The sequence below is a fragment of the Macaca nemestrina genome, chromosome 2 (genome assembly GCF_043159975.1).
Source record: "Macaca nemestrina isolate mMacNem1 chromosome 2, mMacNem.hap1, whole genome shotgun sequence".
Taxonomy (NCBI): domain Eukaryota; kingdom Metazoa; phylum Chordata; class Mammalia; order Primates; family Cercopithecidae; genus Macaca; species Macaca nemestrina.
Window position 1 is genome coordinate 17,540,283 of NC_092126.1, and position 26,460 is coordinate 17,566,742.

Genomic DNA, 26,460 nt, shown 5'->3' on the forward strand with positions numbered 1-26,460 from the left:
GTTTCTTGTCTTTGCAATCACTGTGCTGTCATTGTTTACTTCAAAGCTACTGCTAAACACAGGAATATGTAATGCAGTAGGAGTCAGAAACAGAACTTTAGCCTGAAGCAAGCTCAAAGGATTTCAAAGTGTTACAGACTTCCTTTCAAAGTGAGTTTATATAGCTGAGCCTAGGTATTCTGGGTCAAGCTGTCTCACCAAAGATTCTCTCAATTTTCATGTAGAATATAAAATGTATTAATGTAGAAATTATAAAATATGCTAACTTGCTACTTATATATTATGTTGGCTTGAATGTGTTCCTCCCAAAATTATGTGCTGGAAACTTAATCCCCAATGCAACAGTGTTAGGAGGTCGGGCCTAATGAGAGGTGATTAGGCCATGAGGGTAGAGTGAATGGATTAAAACCCATATTATTACAAGAGTGCATTTATTATCATATAAGTGCATTCATTATAAAAGTGAGAATTTGGCCCCCTTTTACTCTTTCTCTCACCCTCTCTTTGCCCTTCTGCTATGAAATGACATAGCAAGAAGGTCCTTGCAAGATACTGGCCCCTTGATCTTGGATTTTCCAGCCTACAGAACCATGAGCCAGTAACTTTTTGTTCATTATACATTACCCAGTCTGTGGTATTCTGTTATAGCATCACAAAATGGACAAAGAAAGTTGGTACTAGTGAAGTGTGGTGTTACCATATCAAATACCTGAAAATGTGGAAGCCTCTTTGGAATTGGTAATGGGCAGCTGTTGAAAGAATTTGGGGGAACAGGCAAGAAAAACGCTGTATTGCCATAAACAGGGCATAAAGAGTGATTCTGGTGAGGTTTCAGAAGAGAACTGTAGTAAAAGTATGAAAGTTTTTAGACATTAGTTTAGGATTTAAATGATTTTCAGTCTGGTCCTGTGGTAGAAAATGAAAGAACATTTTCAGGAGGGGAAACCAAGGGTATAGCCAAGAGACCATTTGATAAGGAGATTAGTATAGATAGAATGAAGTCAGAGGCTAGTCATGAGACACTGGAAGAATGACCCTGAAGCCACTTTGGAGATTAATGGTACTGCCTCTTATGCCACAGGCACCAAGTTTAATTTCCAATGTAATAGTGTTGAAATGTGGGTCCTAATAAGGAATGATTAGGCCATAAGGGGAAATTAAATAGATTAATACCATTATGGCAAAAGTGAGTTCACTATCGTGAGAATGGGTTTGTTATAGAAGGAAGAGTTTGGTACCCTTTTACTCTCTCTCTCTCTCGCCCTCTCTTTGCCCTTTTGCCATGGGACAATATAGCATGAAGGCTTTTGCAAGATGCCAGCCCCTTGATCTCGGACTGCCCAGCCTTCAAAACTGTGAGCCAATATGTTTCTGTTCAATATAAATTACCCAGTCTGTGGTGTCCTTTTCAGCAGCACAAAAAATGACACACACACACACAGATACACACAGACACACACACACACACACACACACACACACACACACAGATATATATGGTTAAAATTCAACTATAACCACAGCAATTGTTTAGAGCTTAAACTAACAACATATTTTGATTTTTACAGAGGAACATCTTTATGTCACTGACATTATTCAGATTTGCTAGTGTATAGTATTTTTTAAATTATTATTTTAAAACATTTTTGTGGGTGCATAGTAGGTATACATATTTATGGGGTATATGAGATGTTTTGATACAGGCATGCAATGTGAAATAAGCACATCATGGAGAATGGAGTATCCATCTTCTCAAGCATTTATTCTTTGAGTTACAAACAATCCACTATCTTCTTTAAGTTACTTTCAAATATATAATTACATTATTATTGATTATAGTCACCCTATTGTGCTTTCAAATGGTATGTCTTATTCTTTCTTTCTATCTTTTGGTATACATTAACCATCACCACCTCCTCCTCAACCCTCTACTATACTTCCCAGCCTCTGGTAACCATTCTTCTACTCTCTATGTCCATGAGTTCAATTGATTTTATTTTTAGATCACACCAATAAGAGAGAACATGTGATGTTTGTCTTTCTGTGCCTGGCTTATTCCACTTAACATGATGATTTCCAGTTCCATTCGTGTTGTTGTAATGACAAGATCTCATTATTTTTATGGCTGAATAGTGCTCCATCATGTATATGTTCATTTTTTTTTATCCATTCATCTATTGATGGACATTTAGGTTGCTTCCCAATGTTAGCTATTGTAAACAGGCTGCAACAAACATAAGAGGGCAGATATCTCTTTGATACACTGACTTCCTTTCTTTTGGGTATATACCCACCCAGCAGTAGGATTGCTGGATCATATAGTAGGTTTATTTTTAGTTTTTTGAGAAACTTCCAAACTGTTCTTCATAGTGGTTGCACTAATTCACATTCCCACTAACAGTGTACAAGGGTTTCCTTTCCTCCACATCCTCACTAGTGTTTATTATTGCCTGTCTTTTGAATATAAGCCATTTTTACTTTGTGCATATGCAACTGGAGTGGGATGGTATCTCATTATAGTTTTGATTTGCATTTGTCTGATGACCAAGGATGTTGAGCACCTTTTCATACACGTGTTTGCTATTTGTACATCTTCTTATGAGAAATGTCTATTTAAATATTTTGCCTATTTTTTGATCGATTATTAGATTTTTTTTTTCTACAGAATTATTTGAGCTCCTTATATATTCTAGTTATTGACTGTTTGTCAGAGGGGTGATTTGCAAATATTTTCTCTCATTCTATGGGTTATCTCTTCACTTTGTTGATTTTATCCTTTTCTGTGAAAAAGATTTTTAACTTGATGTGATCTCATTTGTCTAATTTTGCTTTGATTGCTTGTGTTTGTGGGATATTGCTCAAAAAATCTTTGCCCATTGTCAGGACCAGTCTACAGTACCATTGTCCTGGAGACTTTCCCCAAAGTTTGCCTGTAGTAGTTCCATAATTTGAAGTATTACATTTAAGTATTTAACCCATTTGATTTGATTTTTGTATATGGCAAGAGACAGAAATCTAATTTCATTCTATTTTCATATGTCTGTCCAGTTTTCCCAGCACTATTTGTTGAAGAGACTGTCTTTTCCTCAGTCTATGTTCTTGGCATCTTTGTCAAAAATGAGTTTACTGTAAGTGTGTGGATTTGTCTCTGGATTCTTTATTTTAATCCATTGGTCTATGCATCTGTTTTTATGCCAGTACTATGCTGTTTTGGTTAGTATAGCTCTATAGTATAGTTTGAAGTCAGGCAATGTGATTCCTCTAGTTTTGTTCTTTTTGCTTAGGATAGCTTTAACTATACTGAGTATTTTGTAATCTATTTATACATTTTAGAATTGTTTTTTCTATTTCTGTGAAGAATGTCATTGATATTTTGATAGGAATTACATTGAATCTGTCGATTGCTTTGAGTGGTATGGACAAGTTAACGATATTGATTCTTCCAATCCATGAACATGGAATATATTTCCATTTTTTGGTGTCTTCTTCAAGTTCCTTCATCAGTGTTTTATAGTTTTCATTATAGAGAACTTTCACTTATTCAGTTAATTCCTGTGTATTAAATTTTATGTGTGATTATTGTAAATGAAATTATTTTTTAAATTTCTTTTTTACATTGTTCACTGTTGGCATATAGAAATGCTATTCATTTCTGTATGTTGATTTTGTATCTTGCAACTTTACTGAATTCGTTTGTCAATTCTAGTAGTTTTCTTGTGGAGTCTTTAGGTTTTTTCAAATATAGGATCATATAATCTGTAAATGAGGATAATTTGACTTCTTCCTTTTCAATTTGGATGCCCTTTACATCTTTCTACTGTCTGATTGCTCTAATTAGGACTTCTAGTACCATATTGAATAGCAGTAATGACAGTGGGAGTCCTTGTCATGTTCCAGATCTTAGAGAAAAGACTTTCAGTTTTTCCTCATTCAGTATGATACTAGCTGTGGGTCTGTTGTATATGGCTTTTATTATGTTGAGGTATGTTTCTTCTATCCACAGTTTTTTAGGGTTTTTTCTTTTCATGAAGGATGCTAACTTTTGTCAAATGCTTTTTTCAGTATCAATTGAAATGATCGTGTGGTTTTTGTCTTTCATTCTGTTGATATAATGTATCACACTGATGGATTTGCCTAGGAACTATCTTGCATCCCAGGGTTAAATCACACTTTTTTCTTTTGTCTCCTCTGTGTATTTTCAAATAGCCTGTATTTAAGCTTACTAATTATTTCTTCTGCTTGCTCCATTCTGTTGTTAAAGAACTCTGATGTATTTTTTAGTATACTAATTGCATTTTAGAGCTCCAGAGTTTCTGCTTGATTCTTTTAAATTATTTCAATCTCTTTGTTAAATTTATCTGATAGGATTCTGAATTCCTTTTCTGTACTATCTCGAATTTCTTTGAGTTTCCTCAACACAGCTATTTTAAATTCCCTTTCTGAAAGTTCACATATGTCTGTTTCTCTAGGATTGGTCCTTGGTACCTTATTTAGTTCATTTGATGAGGTCATGTTTTTCTGGATGATGATGATGCTAGTAGATGTTCTCTGGTGTCGGGGCATTGAAGAGTTACATATTTATAATAGTTTTCACTGTCTGGGCTTATTTGTAGCCATCCCTTCTTGGGAAGGATTTCCAGATATTTGAAAGGACTTGAGTGTTGTGACCTAAGCTGTTTCTGTTTTGGGGGCCATCCCAAGCCAAATAACACTGTGGTTCTTGCAGACTTGTAGAGCTATCGCCTTGATGGTCTCGGACAAAATCTGGTAAAATTCTCTCCATTACCCAGGCAGAGACTCTTGGTCTCATTCTTTAGTTTCTCTCAAACATATGAAGTCTCTCTTTCTCTGTTCTGAGCCACCTAAAGCTGGGAGTGTCCTATCCTGCTGTGGCAGACCTGGTATCAAGATGTAAAACAAATTTATCTTCACTCTTCTCTCTCTTCTCCCGAAGTAGAAGAAAGGGATTTCTTTGGGAGCCATGAAACGTGCAGCCTGGGGCTAGGGGAGGGGTGATGCCAGTTCTCTCTTGACTGCCCAACTGGTGGTGTCTCAGTATGTCACATGCCTCCCCAGTGCCCTGTCTTTGGGTCTGTTTCAGCCCTAGTAGTTGCCTATGAGTTGCAATCCTTGTAACTGAGACTACCTTTCAAGTTTACTTGGAGACTGAGAGCACTTTGGCCATCAGTGTTGAGGTTTTTGGTCACTCAAGTTCAGACTGCTAGGATCCACAATTCCTCTCTGGCCTGGGCTGCTTTAAATGCTCCCTCCATGGGTGGGCGTCAGCTGAGTTTGATCTGGTTTTTCTCTCTGCTCTAACAGGACAGCACTGAGTTCACTGTCTCAACATTGCTGTGTTCTCCTTCCCTCAGTGCCCAGAGATGCTCTTTATATTACGCTGCTGCTGTAGGGGGATAGGGGAGAGGTGGCCTTGGTGATTCAGGACTGTTTTTTGTATCTCTTCAGTGCTTCTTCCACGATATAAATTTTAAACCAGGTACTATGAGTGCTCATCTAATTTTTGGTTCTTATGAAAGTGTTTTTCTGTGAAGGTAAATTGTTAACTTAGTGTTAATGTCTGGGGTTGAGGGGAGCAATCAGGTGAGCTCTCTATTCCATCTTGCTCTGCCTCCCCACTAATGCATAGGGTTAATAAAGTAGACTGACTTTTAGTTAGTTTTATTATTGCTTTATCATTTGCTATATGCACTATGTCTGTCTTATTGGCTACATGTGAGGTTGACAACTTTGGCAGCCCCACCCTTGGAATGCCACTATTCTTGGAAAATCTGAGTTAGAGGGTAGAGCTAAATCATCTCTAATCAGGAACTGGGAAATAGGCTTTGTCTTTTTATTAAGGTTAATATTGTTGTTAATAATAGTAACAGTAAATCTCAAATCCCTAAGTATTGATACTGAATCAGGCCTATTCTACTTGTCATTCGGTGTGCCAATCACTAAGATGACAAGTTATGTAGCAAAGAAAGGGTTTATTCACCGGGAAGCTAAGTAAAGAGATAAGAGAACAGATCACAAATCCACAGCCCAAAGACGAGTTTTAAGGATGTTTATTGCATAGATGAGCAAAGTGGTCCAAGGTATGGAGAAAAGTGATTGGAGGTAAAGAAAAATTAGTCAACTGGTGATCTGCACTAATGTAGTCAAGTTTTATAGCTCTTCACAGGACTCATGTTCACACAATGGTGTGGTTAGCATGATTGGAAGGTGGAGTTATTTGCCCTTTGAAGTCAAAAGGTCACCTATCAAACATTCACATAGGCCCAGTTGAAGGGTCAATGGTCTTAGCTGATACGAACTGGACAAGAACTGACCCCAAGTCCCTGAAAAATAACTTAAGCAATTGTTACCATGGTGACCCAAACATTGGTGATGTTATCTATAAGAAAGTTAGTGGGAGTTTAGATATATATTGTTTAACTGTGTGACTTTTAGGTATATGAGTTTCAAAATCAACTAAAAGCAAGTGACTAAAAACAAATGAAGCAAGTTAAGTTTGGCAGGCCTAATCAGGTTAACCTTCAGTTTCAGTATGAAATTCTTAAGTCTATTGGGAAGAAAGCAGAAGCATATCCAGGTAAGGAATTCTGTCCACACATCCTGCCCTCTGAGATTCTCGCTCACTTGTGTCTGGAATGCTACCACATCATCTTTTCAGCGGAAAGCAGTTTGACTTACTGTGTTACAATTTCCTTTACCCACTGAGGGATCAGCTGATTCCAATGTAGGTTTGCAACTTTAGTCAAGGCTTTTGTTTCTTACAACTGCATCTCCTCATATGAAAAAGTGCAGATGTTAGACTACATCAGAAGACACAAACATCCCTACAGAAGCCAGGAGGTAATAACTGTGACTGAAGATGGCAAAGGCTGAGCAAAAGGGAGGAGTAGAGACTGCAAAAACCAGACAGCCCACATTCTGTCCCAAGCAGGTAGCACCTGCTCCATATTCACCAATCAATGCCACATGCAGGTTTGGTGTTGCCAGATATGTTTACTTCTCCAGAAAGATCAATTACCTTCTTTTTTAAATGTTCAATCTTATGCTTTCGAATGCTGGAAATGAATTTTTGAAAATTAAAATCTTCATGAGACAAATACATATCTACAGGCCAGTTTATGGTCTCTGAATTTTGTGAGATTTCTTATTCTTGGGTTTCCTTAGTGATTCAATCATGCTAGAAAAGAGAAGCTTGACTTTATTCCTTGGGGAGAACATCCAAAAAATGGTTTCTGATCTGATGCCAAGCTCACAGTTTGACCTTTTATAAACCATTGTTGGTTTGGTCTAAATCTGTTTAATCCACACAGCTTGTACCCGCTAGGCTGGGAGAAAAGGAGGATTATCTTTTGTCAATGGTTTCCATTCTACATCATGACTTTCAGGTCCATTTGGGATTATGTTGGCTTTTTCTATTAGGATATAAATACAAATGGAAATGAAAATGAAACAAATGAAAATTCCCAAACTGAACACACAAAATTAAAGTACAGAATCTCTACATGTTAATGAGCCTCTTCTATTTTAATGGTGAAAGAATGAATTAAGATAAGAACTATCTTTACTGCTTTTTCTTTACATACTCTTTTTTTTTTTTTTTGCTGCTAACATTTGGTGTTAATTGGTTTGGTAAGTTAGGGATACTTTTGTTTTGTTTTGTTTTGTTTTACTTGCAATGCACTGCAACTCACTACCCATTTCAAGTTTTATTTTTCCCTTATTTATCTGATATTTTCCTAAAATTCACAAAGTATAAGGAATTCTAAAGATTGACAAGAGATTAAAAGTAATTGGAATGAAAAGGAGGAAAGAAAGGCAGGGGATCAGAAGAAGGCAAAGACTGGGGAAAGGAAGCCTGAACAGAATTATCATTGTCCATCATTAATCAAAGCTGCTGCTCTTGATTGTCATGTTGAGTCTAGTGGACTTTCCTCAGTGACAGAAATCCATACTCACATTCTTTTGTTTAATGCTTCCATTGTAATGGGAGAGGGTACTTATTCAAATATAATACCATTTCCAGAAGACTTATGGAAACATACCGAAAGTCAATGTATGAGAATTCTCTCAGTCCCAATTTTTCATGTAATGAAGGGCATTTTTGAAGCATAACTTATGCATTTGCATCGTTTGTTATGATCAATTAAACTGGAGCACACAATTATAAATTAAACCTTTTCAGAAGAAGATTAAAATGATCTTATAAACAGGCTTTTTAGTATGAGAGGATAAGTTTTACCTCTGAATTGAAAATCAATACCATATAAAAACTAATGCGAGAGAGTTTAATCTTCAGTTTATTCTCGACTACTGTGAGAAACAAAAAGAAACTATAATTTACTTAGGATCTGTCTGTTGAATTTCTAGAACAATTGCATTAATGGAGAGAGTCATTATTAGTGCAAAGGAATGCATTTGAACGCTTTGCAATCACAAGAACAATGTTGAAAGTCTCCATGCTTGAAATTTAATCTGTTTAACAGTGCTGTGATCTAATAAAGGAGTACCTGAATTTCAGCCATTTACAAAACATTTGCATTTGTCTGTGCTTGCCTGTTTTTATTAAATTCCTGGGGGAAAATAACCACATCAGGCATTTAAAACAATTATTCTAAAATATTGCCTCATTGCTGAAAGGAATAAAATATTTCTGGCAAAGGCCAAGAAGTGAATTATACATAACATTTTCAATGAATATTTTACCCTTTATATAGACACAAGCAACAAGAAACCAGAAATGTAATTTCAGAATCTCTAAGAGAATTTCAATGCCAAATGTCAAACACAAGAATTTAGAGGAAAAGAAGAATAAAAAACATATAATTTAAAACAACCAATCATCTTTATATCTTAATCTTTGTACACATCCCTAATTATTTAAAGAGGTGTCTTTTTAGGGCAGTATGGGTTATGAGAAATCTTGCAATCTTTTTTTTTGAGACGGAGTCTTGCTCTGTTGCCCAGGCTGGAGTGCAGTGGCGTGATCTTGGCTCACTGCAAGCTCCGCCTCCCGGGTTCACACCATTCTCCTGCCTCAGCCTCCCCGGTAGCTGAGACTACAGGCTCCCGCCACCACACCCGGCTAATTTTTTTGTATTTTTTTAGTAGAGACGGGGTTTCATCGTGTTAGCCAGGATGGTCTCCATCTCCTGACCTCCTGATCCATCCGCCTCGGCCTCCTAGAGTGCTGGAATTACAGGCATGAGTCACCCTGCCCGGCCGAACCTTGCAATCTTACTTGAAATGTAGAAACGTGGGCCCTAGCAAAAATCTAGGAATCAGAATATCTAGTTTATGGGCCTGGTGCAGGATCTAGGAAACTGAATTTTAGATTTTAGGAGATTCTGATGCAAATGACACTTTGGGAAACGCTACACTAGAGCTGTAACAAATTATTCATGTTTATTAGATATTTCACTAGCAGCTAAATGCTTTTTTAAACCCAGCATGGGAAGAAAACAGAGCTGTTCTGACAAAGACAGGTTGTCAGTCTCAAGACTGGCGTACTTGGCCTGCCCTTCAACCTTAAGAGGTAACCCATTCCTGTGGACTATTGACAACCAGTACTCCTCTGTCCTCAAAACTTGATTAAACAATAGCTTTTCTATCTCCTCTTGGGAAGAACTAAAAAGTTAACATGAACATTCTTGTGAGAATTTTACTAACATTTTGGGGGGATGTGTTTTCTAATCCAGACTAACATATAACAGGTCATCCCCAAGACAGTCTAACCAGATGTTCAAGGTTACCTTGATTCTGATGAGCTATTTCCCTGGCAAACCCATTTTTAACTGTTTTATATCACCTGTGTTTTTGATTGAATTATTGTGTAAGAAAGCAATATTTGGCTGCCTAACAACCATTTCCATCCTCATTTGGGCTTTTTTTGTTTTCCACTAAAGGATGCAAAGAGTATGAAAAAGCCAGTGCTGACCTCCTTGGCTTCCCTTGCAGCCAAGAGCGGCCATGCAACCCAGTTTCGAACAAACATAAGTAAGAGGCAGTCTTCTGGAGCCAGTATAAAAAATGATATTTTGGTGATAAAAGCAGCAGGGTACTAAAGAGAGCTTTCTTGACATTTTGGCTGCCCTCTGCTTTTTGCCCTTGGAAGCAGTCACACGAAGTTCTGTCAGAAATGGTAGCAGCTGCCTCGTCATCCCAAGGAACGGCCAGGAGAATGATAGAGACATGTGTTTCTACCCTACCATGGTGCAGCTGATGAGTGAACGCCAGAAGGGTCTACCTCCAACTTTCTTGTTTTATAAAAATTAATATCCTTGAATTATAGGCCTCCTTAGTTGTATTTTTGTTTCTTTTACCTAAGAGCATTCTAACTAATGTTGTTTATAACATTTTTCTTCTCCACTGGGTCATCTTCTCTTAGTGGAATATTTTCCCAGGAACTTTTTGAAGTAATCTAATATTAAAACTTGAAAGCATTTCTAGCTGGGTGACTAATGGTATAATGTGTACACACACACACACATTTCTAGTTCAGATTCAAAATCAGAATACCCAGAGGTAAATTCTGCAACTTGCACAAGCACTCAAAACTATCTTGTTAGTCATCATTTAAAACATTGATTTTTTTATATATATATACCTTGTTTTCCTCCAAAATGTGTTTAGAAAAACTTATAACTATTCACAAATTATAGACTTAGAATATTACATAGAAAGACTTAGAGCAAAATCAAAATGGAAGCAAGAGTTGAGTCATGATACAGAGCCTAGGTAAAGAGAAATAAAAAAAAAAAAAAAACCATAATCTGAGATGCTATACGGTGAGACCATATATTTATTTTTAAACCAAGTACCAGTAGTTATTTGAAGCAAACCAATTGTTTGAAACAATTGTAACTATTCCTGATCCAAATGTCAGGAAGGAATTTTTTTCCCTGAGAATTCTTATAAATAGAGTATTGTGTGGTGTAGTCAGGCTCTGTGGTATGGTATCCTGGGACCTTTGCCTCCATCATCACACCAGGGTGCCTGGCCCTTTGTGAAGGTGTTTTTTGTTTTTTGTTTTTGTTTCTTTTTTTTTGAAACACGGTCTCTCTCTGTCACCCAGGCTGGAGTGCCGTAGTACAATCATAGCTCACTGCAGCCTGGAACTCCTAAGCTCAAGTGATCCTCCCACCTTAGCCTCCCAAGTAGCTGGTACCATAATGGTGTGCATAATGGTGCACACCATTATGCCTGGCGAATTTTTTTTTTTTTTTTTTTTTTTTTTTTTTTTTTTTTGCAGGAATGGTGTCTCGCTATGTTGCCCTGGCTGGTTTCAAACTTCTGGCCTCAAGCGATCCTTCTGCCTTAGCCTGCCAAAGCACTGGGGTTATAGGCAAGAGCCACCACAGCTGACTCATGAAGCTTATTGCATAGTCCAAAGTGAAGCAAAGAAAGCAAAGAGTCAACCTAAACAGACTTCTTAAAAAGGATTCATGGGGCACACTAGGACAACTTTGCTTGGGTTGAGTAAATGGAAACTAACTTCTTAAAAAGAGTGTTGTAATTACAATGTAAGTGTTAAGAACATAGATTCTGAAGCCAAGTTGCCTGGCTTTGAATCTCACCCTTGCTGCCTATTATCTGAGTGACTGTGGACATGCTACATAATCCTCTGTATCTCAGTTTCCTCATATGAATTATACTACTACTTAGTTATGAAGTTTTGTGAGGAGCAAATGTGCTGCTTAACACAGTGCCAGGGACATGATAAGTATTATGTTAGTGATTGCCATTATCTTATTTAGAGGTAGCTCTACCGTGAGCTTTGAACTAAACCATGTTATAAATCATTCTGGGTTCTAGTCATCAATTCCCCATAAAAGTTAGTCTAACATTTAGTGGCTTTGAAAAGCAAGCACTTCTACTCATGATTGTGTAGGTCAAAACTTTGGCAGGCCTCCTATGAACAATTTTTCTGCTGCTCAAAGCACTGACTAGGGTCACTCAGTGGTATTAATCTGGTGGCTGGTCTGGTCTGAAGTCTGGGCTCAGCTAAGACTATAAAAGAAAGTGCCTACACATGACCTATCCAGCCGGGCAGCCTCAGTGCAATTAGACTCCTCATATAGTGGCTCAAGTTTCTTAGGGAGTTGATATTCCCAGAGATCCAGGTAGAAGTAGCAAAGTGTTTTCAGACCGGGTCTTAGAAGTTCCAGAATGTAGCTTCCACTGCATTCTATTGTTCAAGCAAGACATAAAGGTCAATGCAGATTCAAAGGGGGAAGAATTAAACTCCACATCCCAATGGAAAGAGAATAAAGAACTTGCAACCATCTTTAATCTACCATATCAAGAATATACCTTCCTGGTCCAGTCTGAGACATGGGTCACTACATCATCATATGCATCATCGTATGTATTCCTTCTTCAGTGACATAGAGATGCTAGATGAAGCTCTTCAATATGAGGATGCACACAATTTAAATTCTTTTAGAAGAAAATTGTATTTGAAGACTTTTGATCACAAAAAGCACTGTACTACTAATCATTTCATATTTTCTTAGTATCAATAAAACCTATTTTGTATCGTGAAACACAGGATTTCTTTTTAAGATCAGCAATCTCTATTTTCTCTTCTGAGAATTGGATCATAAGAAAACTCAAGCCCTCAGAACTTGACAATTCTGTGCTTAGGCAGAATTACTTACTTACCAGAAGCCATTTGATGATTCCGGTCATCACAGTTCAGTATCCAAACTGTAAGATTAATTAGCATGTTGACTTTCAGGCTTTGTATGTCAACTGAAATGTGAATAACCTGTATTAGAGACCGATAATAAAATATTAACATTGAAACCTACTGCAAAAATGCTTATGACTGGAAGGAACTATGAGAAAGGCAGAAAATTGGATTTAAGCTATTCAATAAAGAAAAAGTGAGAAGTTTTGGGAGAATGCAATGGGTCTCATATTTGCCTTATACCTGGTAGAAGTCACATAGTGGAGGATCCCAGATTGAATTTGCCCCTCAGAATATCCAGCAAACACATTGTTGTGGTTTGTTGATGTTTTCTGTATTATGTTTTTATTGTGAGTTTTAAGTATTTGCGTACAGCATTCATGATACTCAGGCATAGTCCTTACCACTCCTTATTGTGATACACTGATCTGCTTTGCTTTTGTATATTGCTTGCTTAGCCACCTCCTGGAACTTGAGAAGGCCTCATTAGCTCTATGGCCTTCTCTGATCTTTAGCATCTTTGAGCTCAGAAGCTAACCTCCAACATAAAAGGAAATGAGTGCGTTAAAAAATGTATCACTCTTAGCTCTCGAGGGTAGGTTCTAGAACTAGGGCCACAGTGAGTTGAAGGAAGAGAGAAATGATGTACGCATCTCTCAATGGTGGGAGAGCTGGAATATAACAATGTGTGTCACCATCTGGTTACTTTTGCTGGCTGTCTTGATGTCTGACCACTAGGGTTTCGATCCAGACTCTTATTTTATTTTATTTTATTTTATTTTTGGGATGGAATCTCATTGTGTCACCCAGGCTGGAGTGCAGTGGCATGATCTCGGCTCACTGTGGCCTCCGCCTCCTGGGTTCAAGCGATTCTCCTGCCTCAGCCTCCCAAGTAGCTGAGATTACAGGTGCCCACCACCATGCCTGGCTAAGTTTTGTATTTTTAGTAGAGACAGGGTCTCACCAGGTTGGCCAGGCTGGTCTTGAAATCCTGACCTCAGGTGATCCACCTGCCTCAGTCTTCCAAAATGCTGAGATTACACGCGTGAGCCTCTGGGCCTGGCCCAGACTCTTATTTTTACACTGCTTACTCTGGTGTCTTATGTCATTCATCTTGAGCATCATTATCCTGAAGACTACCTCAAGTGTGGTGAAAAATGCAGTGTTTTAAAAGATGTGCTCAAAAAGGCAAGCTGCTTTCTCTGTAGCTATTTCATTACTTGAGCTGGGGCCATTTTTCCCACAGTCGAATCAGCCTATTGCTGATTATATTAGCAGGGCTTGCAGTAGACTCACTAATAGCTAACAATTGTAGGGAGAAAAAAATCTTGTATAAAGTATTAGAACATCATGAGATTGCCTTTATTAGTCACCAGTCAAATCAATCAAATCAGATCAAGCTTGCCCTTGTTTTGACAGAACATTTGTTCTGTCCAACATTTAAGCAAAGACCACTTAGTAAATGACTCTATTTTCTTACATATGTTTGTACCTTTTGGAAAATATATTTATACCACTAGGAATGTGAACATTCTCTATGTGTACCTTCATATTCATTTCTCCTCATTATTGCCACTTTAAGAACCTTCTTGTTCAAGAACAACATGGAATGTTCCTCAGGTCCTATGGTAAGCAAACTGCTGGATCTTATTCAGGCAATTCTGGAATTGGACTGCAAATAATGGTTGAACCTCTGTTTAAGAGGTCATTCTTACCCCCAACCCCCTGCCCAAACATGATGCAATTTGACACACTCTGGGTTTTCCATTTCCCTCCACTTGTTGATTTTTGGTCCTGTGTCAAGGAATTATTCTCATTAGAACAATAACAACAAAAACCCTTTGTTCCTTCATTGGTCTCTTGGGTGTTTTTAGTGGTATCGAACTCAGACATATATTTACTGTTTCTTGAAATCTTGAATTCCACATCTCACTGGAGTCATTACAGCCTTACAGCATGAGATAAGTTAAATCGTATGGCATTTGTTTGAGAGGTTTCTAAAGAACAAAAGGAGTGTATGTGTCAGGAGGAAGGATGGGGGTGGATGGACTCTGTTTATACATCCAAGATCATGGAAAACTCCTTCTCTTAAAAATAGCTGTCCTTTGTGGCAGTTACTGCTTGTTGCCTATCCCAAATCCATTTCTCCTTCTTCCTTCCTAGCAGGATCTCTGATTATGTTCAGGACTGTAATGTTTGTAGTTAAAAAGACCCATTGCCTGGAGTTCCTTTGTGAGAATATAACTGTTTTGTATCTTTACTGTGACCACAGTTATAGAGATCTATACGGGTGATAAAACATCACAGAACTATATACATGAACATATAAGAACCTGAAAACTGAATGTACACAAGAACTGGTGAAATCTTAGGAGGGTCTGTCATCCAGACTAATTAACTGTGATCTATTGATGGAAATTTAATTTTGATGATGTACTCTAGTTACGTAAGATGTTACCTTTGAGGGATGCAACATCGTGGCTACATAGGATCTTTGGTATAATTTTTGCAACTTCTTGTGAATCTGTAATTATTTCAACATAGAAACTTAAACAAAATAAAGATATTGACCTGAGAATTCCTTGGAAGTAAGGATTCCCTAGCAAACTAATTTTGACCAATGAGATATAAGCAGGTGGTGATCCTGGGTGAGCCACTTTATCTTACTTAAGAAGGGCAGACTATTGCATTACCCTCCATTCTTTTACCTTTTTTCCTGTGTACAACATAGACATGGGGCCAGAGATGTAGTTTATTTCATACAAGTATGAAGTAGAACATTGCCTAAGTAGGTGATATAGAAAATTAGAAGGAACTTGGGTTCTTGACTGTACTAGTCCAGGACAATCTACACGGGGGTTTTTAATCATGTGAGGAAAACGGAGCCCTTAGATGTTTAAGGCCATGAGATAGGGTTTATGTTCTTTGTTTTGCATGAAACCCTAAACAATATTTTTTTAGTTCCAAATGTAACCTTGGTCACCGAAGTTCTGGGAGCTGGTAGACTTTTATTTCTCCATTCTGACGAGAACTATGGACAGTACACTAGATAACACTTTGGGAGACCTGTGTTCTTACAATAAGAATGGACAAGAAGTTCCATTTTCTCTACGATGAGAAGGTTGGACTTAAGAACCCTGAAGACATGTATTTGTACGATTCAAGGAAAACCTTAAACTAGGGAATGGAGAATGATAGAATGTAGAGGCATGTTAAATCATTACCTAATGATCAAAGAGTATGGAGTAAATAATGTGAGAAATAGATGGATATTAAAGACAGGGTGATAGACTAAATCACTTTTCACACTTTTATTATCTTTTTCTTATCAGAGAACAATTACTCCTTCCTATTCCCATATGTCTTGCTTTGCTTCCTGGGAGAAGAGTGAATATTCTACCTTATCAACTTTGAGCCTGACCATGGAATGTGCTTTGGCCAATGGAATATGAATTTCACATAGAAACCTTATGAAGCATCGTAAATTTTCAACAGAGCCCTTGCTCTTCTCCTGTGCCATCAAGCTTCCTCTCTCATCTATTTCATTGAATGAGAAGACATGTGAAACAGACCTACAGCTTGGGTGCAGTCAATCCGCAGCTGAAACATAACATGAGCAAGGAATATGCCTTTGTTGTAAGCCAGTAAGAATTTAGAGATTTAGTTACTGCAGCAAATTCATACAAAGAGGATCCAACAACTCATTGACAAGAAGCAGTCCAAGAAGAAAGTTGCAAAAGTGCAAAAATGATAATCTAAGAAAGGAATTGTGACTAGAAGCTGGGAAGTAGGATCAGGCACTAAAGAATGGGAACATGAATTTGGTTGGGTAAATTCTTTAAATTTTGCCAAATGTTGTCTTTTATATTATACAGCAAAGTGGTTATAAGTAGGGGCTCTTGAGACCAGACACATAGGTTCTAATTCTCAATCTTCCATTGGCAAATTTTTGTCCTTGGTCAAGTTACATGAAGTCTTCTCTAAAACAGGGTAATAAATAGGACTGTGTACTCATTAGCTGGTGTACAAGGAGGATAAAGTGTATCAACACCTAGCACTTGAGGGCTTGGTCTATATCACACACTGAATAAATGCTAGTTACTATTAATGAGAGAATTCTTTTTTTCACCCCCATTATCCCAAAATACTATGCTTTGGGCTTTCCCTAGACAATGAGAAAATTACCAGAGCTGTAAACATAAATCCTGACCAATGAATGAAGGGCTAGAAAAAATTGAGGCAAGACAAAAGTTAGAAAAAGTATAAAAATGAAAAATGTTTGGTTGGGCGTGGTGGCTCATGCCTGTAATCCCAGTACTTTGGGAGGCCTAGGTGGGTGGATCACTTTAAGGTCAGGGGCCTGGCCAACGAGTGAAACCCTGTCTCTACTAAAAAAAACTAAAAAATTAGCTGAGTTTGGTGGTGTGCACCTGTAATCCCAATTACTAGGGAGGCTGAGGCAGGAGAATGGCTTGAACTCAGGAGTTGGAGGTCATAGTGAGCCAAGATTGCATGACTGCACTCCAGCTTGGGCGACAGAGGGAGACTCCTTCTCCAAAAAAAAAAAAAAAAAAAAGAAAGAAAGAAGAAAAATGTTTTGCCTGTTTATCCAACCTTTTATTTTCCTGTGGATTGGCCTGTTTAATATATGTACATATAAAATAATTATATATAAAGGTAGTAAATATGATATATAATTATATTACATATAAATATAATTATATATAGAATTCTTCCTTTGCCTTTAGTGTGTGTGTGTGCATATGTGTGTATATGTATGTGTGGGTGTTTATATATAGTGTATGTGTATATAAACATATATATAAACATATATACATACACACTAAAGGCAAAGGCCTTTTGTGTGTGTGTGTGTGTGTGTGTACACACTAAAGGCAAAGGAAGAATTCAAAATATTCTACGTTTTAGTGTAATTACTATTATTAATTTTTATTGGAAAATTTTGAACATACACAAACTGGTGGGAATTGTAAAATGAGCCCCAGTGTATTCAGCACCTAAGTATAGCAATAATCAGCTCATGACTATTCTCATTTCATTTATGCTCCTTCTTCCCCTGCTCCACTAGCTTATTATTAAGAAAATTCCAGACATCATAGTATTTGGTTTAATAACTTTGAAAAATAGTTTGCAATGAATATTTTTCTAATAAAGGATAGCATGTTTCGACTCTTAGAGTTTCTTATTATGAATTACATAGCATCAGAAAATTAGAGTGTAATTATTAACTGGTGGGTGGTATATCAGCTTGTTAAAACACAAAGTATGAGCTGTGATCATGGTCTAGAGCCAAGAGTCTGCCACACATGCTTCGCACATGGCTTCAGGGCACTTCTTTTTCAAGTGCAGTGGTGTGAGCAAGATATTTAAGAATGGCACCTTATAAAACCTAAAGAAAAAATCATTGCCAAAAAAGTCAATTCATTTTATTTCAATACATATTTAAAGACCATCAAGAATCCAATATACTTTATTATTTGAGAAAAAATAGGTGAGTGCAAGATAGCCCTGCCCTTATAGTCCCATATGGAGAGAGACACATGTATAGTTAGTTATAACCCAAGACAATTTGAAGACTTTTAGTATAGAATTCCGAACCAAAGGCTCTATCATCAAGAGGAAGTGTGAGTCATTTTGTGTTTGGGGAGATGAGGCAAAGAGAGAGAGTTTTTTAGAGAGAGCAATTTTTCTTTTTTTTTTGAGACAGAGTCTTGCTCTGTCACCTAGGCTGGAGTACAGTGGCGCGTTCTCGGCTCACTGCAACCTCAGGTTCAAGCAATTCTCCTGCCTCGGCCTTCTGAGTAGCTGGGACTATAGAAGCGCACCACCATGCCTGGGTAATTTTTGTATTTTTAGTAAAGAGGGGGTTTCACAATGTTGGCCAGGCTGGTCTCAAACTCCTGACCTCAGGTGATTCACCCACCTCAGTCTCCCAAAGTGCTGGGATTACCGGCAGAAGCCACTGCGAGAATGAGTAGTATTTTTGACTGGTGAACTAGAAAGTAGGTGGGTGAGGAAAGAAAACATTTTTTAAAAGGTGTGAACATATATATGCATAGAGTATCAAAGGAATCAGTGACATTTTGGATCCCAAATCTGGAAGCTTCTTTCTAGTGTTATATAAGTTTAAGTAGTGTTCTAGAAACTTTAAAAAATATATATCGACATCGCTTGGTGGCATCACTAAACACTCTCTACATACTGAAGACATTTTATGCACAAATTAAATAATAAAACATTTATATTTATTTTACATATTGTCACAAAACGAGGGTCAGTAAACCATGACCCTCAGGCCAAATCTGGCCCTTTGCCTATTGTTGTAAATAAAGTTTTGTTAGAACATAGCCATACCTATTCAGTTAGTATAATCTCTAGCTACTTTAGTGCTACGATGGCAGAACTGAGTAGTTGTAAGAGACTAACTCTATTGCAAAGCCTAAAGTATTTACTTATGGTCAGGATTAGTGACAGCTTCCTTAAATTTTGTGACTGAGATACCTCACTTGCCTCACTTTAGTCCTGATCTTGTGTTTACTATCTGGCTCTTAATAGAAAACTTTTTCCAAGCCCTGTTATACAATAAAAGGCTTTGTAGCAGATAATACTCTTACATTTAGCATTTTCCCTGACATAAAATGACATCTGTTCATTCTCTAATGAACCAGAAGACTAGGAAGTGGTGGGTTGTGAACATTCATTAGTATACAGTAATACATTACCAAGTGGAAAATGTACTCTGCCTTTTCTGTAAAGCATCCTGAAAAGTGATGTGGACCAGGGCTTTTCATTGATTGCAGTATGGATGAATCAAATAGGATTCATTTGTTGGTCTTTCCCTTTTCTTATTTATGCCATGTAATACACTTATCTTTTCCTTTCCAGATATTTTCCCCATTAGGTTGCATTATTATAAACTTCGGGTTATATGGGCAGACTGCTTTGTATTTTATGCTTTTTGAATCAGTGAATGCATTGAGTTCAATAAAATTACTTTCATACAACATAAATAACTAGACAACAAAAGATTAGTCAGAATAAATGAAAACTCAAATGGAATGTCAATGCCTCTAGCCCCTTCATCTTCTCCTGTGTTTTCATCCACTCCCTCAGGTTACTCTAAAGAGTACTCTAAATATGCCCTGGGCTTCTCGTGTTTCTAATGAAGCATTCTTCCACATGAGTTCCATTGTCACTTTAGTCAGGGTGTTCTGTTCAGAGAAGATTGCTTTGGACAATGCTTTATGTAAATTTTTATCTATCTTTTTGCAGCTCTCACCATATAAAAAATCTCATATTTACAGTTTGAGGGCATTACATCACCAATGGGACAAACAATAGGCAGAACCAAGGACACAGATATAATGTGAATATGCCAAGAGATTTGTAAATTTCTTTTTAAGAGAATATACAGTGTAGGGGAAGAAAAATAATTTTCTCTCTCTCTTTCATAGTTCTTAACTGGGACTCCTCCTAACAAAAGACAGATTAAAAAGAGGAAAAAAAAATAGAAGTTAGTTAACATGTATTCCTCATGTATACATTGGGGAAAAACCACTGAAATGAGAAGTCTCAAGAATGTAGCTCAAAGAAGGCATTTTAAACTTCAGACGTAAATATCACCATATTCTGAAACAACGAAGGGTGTGGGGAAAGGCCCAGCTAAGGTAAGATGAGCAAGAGAAGTGAAAGGTAAGGTTTGTTATGCAGGTGCCTTCTCCATTGATTCTGGAGTCTCTAGTGATTTAGTCTTCCTTCTCTTCTTGGTGTAGAGAGGAAGATACCCTTACAAATGGACACTTACTTTACAGATATAAATTTCATTTACAAAAAGGTAACTTTAAAGAGCTATGCCTGTGTCTGCCTACTTTCTGAATGTAACCAGCTCAAAATAAGCCTTAGGTGAAAAAGGCATATTTGGAGTGCGCCATTCAGATTATTCAGATCTACAGTCATAGTTTGGGGTGGTGGTGTTCTGAGCCTCATCAGCAGCTACTCATTAGTATATTAAAATTGTTGGTGTATTTTGAAACCTCAAGGATATAAACATTATGTAATACAAAAGCTAATAATTGATTGGGTAAACATTAGATATCTAACAAAATAATGCAAGTAGTAGGGAATACAAGGATGCATTTGAGGTTTCTAAAGCATTCCAAAGAAAAAGTAGTTTTTTTCTTGTTCTTTGTTTACAGCTGTGTGAAAATGTTACAGGTAGTTAAGTATGAGCAGGACAGGAGAAGGCTCTCCCCCACCCACTAGAAATGTCAGGTGATGGTTCAGCAATTATCACATTGCCTCTCTAAAAATGATAGTTCGGCAGTGTCAGGGAAAGGCCATTTCCTGATGGTCCACACCTGTTAACATAAAAATGTTAATTGAATGCAGACCCCAGGGAGAAGCAACTTCCGGGGCATGCGTGTTAAGATATAATCTTCTGGGTCACACTCCACTGGAAAAGGGAAGAAAGCCTCAGATGTGCATGTGTATAATTACCTAAAGAAACTGAGCATGTTCAATTCCCAAAGGTAAGGAGAGCACCAAGCATGAGGAAAACCCACTCTAAGGGAAGAATCAGGGGAAAGAGGTAAGCCTATAAAGTCCTAGGATCAAGGTTAAAGGTCATTTTTGCTGTTTTCTTTTGCTCTCTTTTCTCTCCTGGACCTTCAAGTGCCTGCTTGGACCTCTTTAAAGCAAATTTTCCTACTCTAAAGTCTTTTAAAACAAACTTCCACTTCTGCTGTGAAACTTGCCTTGGTCTCTTTTTCTGCTTTATGCCCCTCAGTCAAATTCTTTCTTCTGAGGAGGCAAGGACTGAAGTTGCTGTGAACCCATATAGATTTGCCGCTGGTAACTCGGGGTAACTCAGATCTCTTCCACCGCTAACAAAAATAGATATCAAATAGAGATAAATAAAATATTGTTCTGATGCCCAGCTAAAGTTAAGGATTATAAATTTTTCATGGATCTGTTACCAACCATGAGTTCTTGGGCTTTCAGTGCAATAGAAATTGACATGAGGCCAAAAGAGTTCTCCCAGACAAGTCTTCATTGGAGCTTATGCTCGGGCATAAAGGAGACAGCCTGAGAGAGAATTCCCTGACTCACTCCTTGAAAAAAGCCAGTTGGGATATTAGGAGAAGCACAAGAATTTAAATCAGGGGTAGGGTATGCAGGTCAGCATTATCTGGTTGTGATGGCTGTCTTGAGCAATGGGTCACCTGGTGGTCTGGCCTGTGGCAACAAGGCTGCAAATCCATTATTTAGCACTTACGCCTGAGGTGAGACACTCTGCAACCTGGGTTTCATATTTTGGATTTCCTAAGGCCATTTCCTGGAATTCTCTAAATAAAAGACATGGTTAAACATTATGAAAGCACAGAAAGACAATACAGAATGGCTATTTTCTTTCTATGACTAAAGGCTTGAGTTAATGGTACAGTGTCAGGTAGTGGTATGGGTTTTGCAATCAGTGGGAATGCATGGAAGAATGCTCTAGTGGGGATGAACTGAAACAAAGCCCTGTTCCTACTCTGTCTCGGATCTAGATTAAAATTTGATCCGTATGGATTACTAGAGACTATTAGTATCCTGTAGGAAGGCATGGGAAATTGAATACATGAAATTTACTGAAGGTCAAAATAAAAAATTTTTAAAAGGTGGTAGTATGATCACCTTAGAGAGCAAAGAAGACAAGGTACAGAAACCAAATGGTAGTTGAAAATGATAAAATACATAGTGGTGTGTGTGACTACTATATTCTATATTCTTTGCAGCTCAGAAATCCTGCTAACTGAAGTCTCTAGACATTCAAATTCCGGGGACAAATGACTCGATAATGTTCATACATCCCACGTGTTTTTAGAAAGAAAAACACCCTTCCCACACTCTCCAAAGTCTTCCAACTCCAAATGCAATCAAGTGGCACACAATAGGGTGCTTATGTGGTGGTTAGCCCTTCCTCAAAAGAACCTGGCATAAGTCTCAGTAGGAGACAGGATATCAGAATAAATAGGTCATTGTTCCATTCCATTAGGGCAATTCTGGTGTTCCTGTTGCTTGACAAAGACACAAGTGCCAGGAAGTGAGGTTGATTGTTTCCTAGGACTCACATTTTAAAGTGCTCCTCAGTTGCTTCTTTTCAGAGCGCTTCCTTTGGTAGAAGCCCAGCTGGAAAAAAGGTCTGGAGAACAATGCTATGGAGAGAGAGTCTTTTTCTTTTATTCTATTTCTCCTGTTAACCATATGTTATCAATTACTTAGCAGCTCCATTTGCAAAGCATTTTTAAAATAGAAAAGTGAACAGGCAGCATCCTATCTGGCTTGAGGAAAATCTTGTCTGTAAAAGTGGAGTGAGAAAGTCTTGCCATCAACATGATAGACCTGTAGAAGTCAGACCAGTGTTGGTGATACTCTTTTCATAGTCATGAGGGCACATTTTAACCAGTCTTCCATGTGCCATTTAATCTAAGAAACAACTGGATTTAGAAATTTTGGAAAAGAGCCTGTAATTAGTTTGCCAGCGCTGCCATAACATAGAACCATAGACTGGGGGGCTTAAACAGCTGTACGTTATTTTCTTAACCATTCTGAAGGCTAGAAGTCCAAAATCAAGGTGCCAATAGGATTGTTTTCTTCCAAGGCTTCTCTCTTTCGCTTGCAGAGGTCCACCTTACTGGGTCTTCATGTAGTCTTCCCTTTCTGTGTGTCTCTGACCTTCTCTTCTTATAAGGACACCTGTCATATTCCATTAGGGCCCACCCATATTGGTGCAGAATTTTGCTCCTTAATTTAGCTAAAACCGGGTTCTTGTCACACAACCAGAAAAATTTAGGCACGTGGACATACTGAAGGGTAAGTAGAGCAGAATTTTACTGGGCATAAAGGGGAAAACAAACAAACAAAAAACACAGCAAAGCAAGATGGAGTCCTGCTGACAGGCCTCCCACCTCACAGATTGAAACTCACACCACCACACGGGAGCTTCTCCCGCTGACTGTGGCTCCACCCCTGACCGTGGCTCCACCCACTGACCGTGGCTCCACCCTGTTCCCCCAGTGCACATGTAGGCATGCTCAGATAAAGCCCTGGCAGATTTCCTCATCTGTACAAAAAAACCTGATGTAAATACTTGCGGGGTGGGTTGGTGATTCTCCAGGGACCCCTTTTTAGCTGCCTAGGCATTTGACTGTCTCCTATGACTTCGTTTTACCTTAATTACTCTTTAAAGGCCCTATCTCCAAATATATTCCTCTTCTAAGGTTCTAGGGGTTAGAGCTTCGACACAGGAATTTTAGGGGAACACAGCTCGGATCATAAGAATGTGTTTTTTCACTTCTTACTTGCAGAAACTCCCTTTTTAGCTCATGATTGGACAACTATGTCACAAAAATATATCTGGTTTATAAATGTCACTTGTGCTGCTGATGGCCCACTTCATATAACAGAAAAGGGTTTTGACTGCTCAGGTTAATGTGGAAGTCACAGGTTTTTCTTTTCCTGAGCTCTGGGCTCAGAAATGGAGCTTCTCCTAGTTTCCTCAGAATTGAGGGGCAGACTACACTGGGGAAGTCTCTGTCATGTGCTGGTGAGGATTGACAATTTTAATATTGAATATTGATACAGTGGTCACTATCAATTGAAAAATGTTGAGATTCATAGATTTGGAAAGGAGAGCTTTATTTCTCATAAAGGGTTGCTAGTCCACAGGCTGGTCATCCTGCAGAGAAGCACAGCTTCTGGCAGAAGGTAAGAGCCCGCACTCGGAGGGAGGGATAAAGGGAACAGAAATTTACGCTGAGTGGGTTGGCTAAGTATACATACTTAACACGCTGTCGGAGGAGCCATGAATATTTTATAAAAGAGGGACATGAACACGAGCAGTTGCACTTCATGCCTCTTCATGGGTTCCATGTTCAAAAAATGGCACCGTCAGCATGATACATTGGTGGAGCTTTTGGCCTTCTGATATGAAAAAGTGAAGCAGAGGATATGAAAACCCTCACTGTCCCTTTTCCATAAGCCAGCCAAAACTAGTCTGGGGATGGTGGTCAGTTTTTAGTAAGAGGTTCATTGTGAAACAGGTGAGCCTTCAAGCTGAAACTGCCAAGAGGGAGGTCTGGTCATGGCCTCAGATGATTGTCTAAAGGCAATAAAAGAATAAGTGATTCATGACCGAGTGTGGTGGCTCACACCTGTAATCCCAGCACTTTGGGAGGCCAACATGGGTGAATCACCTGAGGTCAGGAGTTTGAGGCCAACCTGAAGAATATGGCGAAACCCCGTCTCTACTAAAAATACAAAAACTAGCAGGGCGTGGTGGCGGGCCCTGTAATCCCAGCTACTCGGGAGACTGAGACATGAGAATAGCTTGAACCCAGGAGGCGAAGGTTGCAGTGAGCTGAGATCACACCATTGCACTACAGCCTGGGCAACAGAGTGAGACTCCAGCTCAAAAAAAAAAAAAGAAAAAAGAAAAGTGATTTGTTTCTTGTCTTCTAGAGCTGGTTTCTGCCTACTTCTTAGGAAAGAATTCTGGTTAAAGGTTAATAAGGAAGGGGAATACTGAGGTGTGTCTAATTTCCCATCCAGTCATGGCAAGGAATCAGAATGTTTCTCTGCAGTGCCTTGGCCAAGAAGGAGGCTTTTTAGTCAGTTGAAGTGCTTAGGATCTTATTTTTATTTCTAGCACATAATTTGTGGACTAAAGTATTATGTGGACTTTACTTTTTTGACAATTGTTTTCCACTTCCCTCGTCCTGTGTAACTTTTCCATTTTCATCTTTCTGTCATTGGTAATTAAAAAAGAAAGTTGAAGTATGCTTTTGTCTTTTATTGTGTCACCTCAAAGAGTTTGTAAAAGTGTGTGAGCTCTAAATAAGGCACTAGCTTTTATCGATATTTATTTCTCTATTGATATTGTTCATCAAAACATATCTTTATGTCAATTGTTATTATTGTTGTTGTCTCCCCAAAACTAAAAGATCTTTTCCTATGTACATGTAAAATGTTAAGTTAATTTTTCATTTAAGAATTTTATTGAAAACATTTAATTATATAAATTTGAAAAGTATTCAGAATATAGTCAACTGAAAATAGAACATGACAGCAACAAGGTAGCTGAGGTAAAATACCTCTGAGATTTGAGGTGGATTTTAGGTGGGTTAGGTGGAACTCACGTAAAATAAAGAGTGAGCCTTTTTCTTTTATAAAAATATGCAGTTTTCTCTATCCCAAGGTTCAACTTAGTCGCTGGAGACGTCACTTTTTATTATCAGAATGAGAATGAGTAATGCAAGCAGCACCTGGAAGCAAAACAGTAATGTAGCTAAGCCCTGAGTAGAGAAATGTGGACGAGTTCTTTCCAATCACTTGTTGAAATGTGGCGATTGCTCTAAAATAAAAATGTGTGAACTGAGTAAAAATTAATGCCATCTCAGGGAAAGCACATTCTACTCTTTAAAACCCTTTAAAGATGCAATCGTTTTCCACTCAAAACTGTTTGGTGAGAATTTGCAGGATGTCCCCACCCAACCAATTCTCAGTCATAGGGAGGTCACTCAGGTGTTTGATTTCCATTCGAGGTGGAAACACTGAAACAGAAAAAGAACGTAATTTCCTCATCTATGAGCCAGCAAGCTCATTGAAAAGATTATGGTAGCTTTGTGGACGATACTTACTTCAGTCATAGATGGGGTTGACACAATTTTTTATTGCATTACAGCAGTAGACAG

The 26,460-nt window shown here is 38.1% G+C and overlaps 1 long non-coding RNA gene across 1 annotated transcript in view; it reads right to left on the bottom strand.

Annotated features, from left to right (window-relative positions):
* Nucleotides 1-26,460, bottom strand: part of LOC105470964 (uncharacterized) — a 52,080-nt gene that overhangs the window by 457 nt on the left and 25,163 nt on the right. The window contains exon 3 of the long non-coding RNA XR_980893.2: nt 12,679-12,768. This is a non-coding gene — a long non-coding RNA (uncharacterized lncRNA). The remainder of the gene's footprint in view (nt 1-12,678; nt 12,769-26,460) is intronic.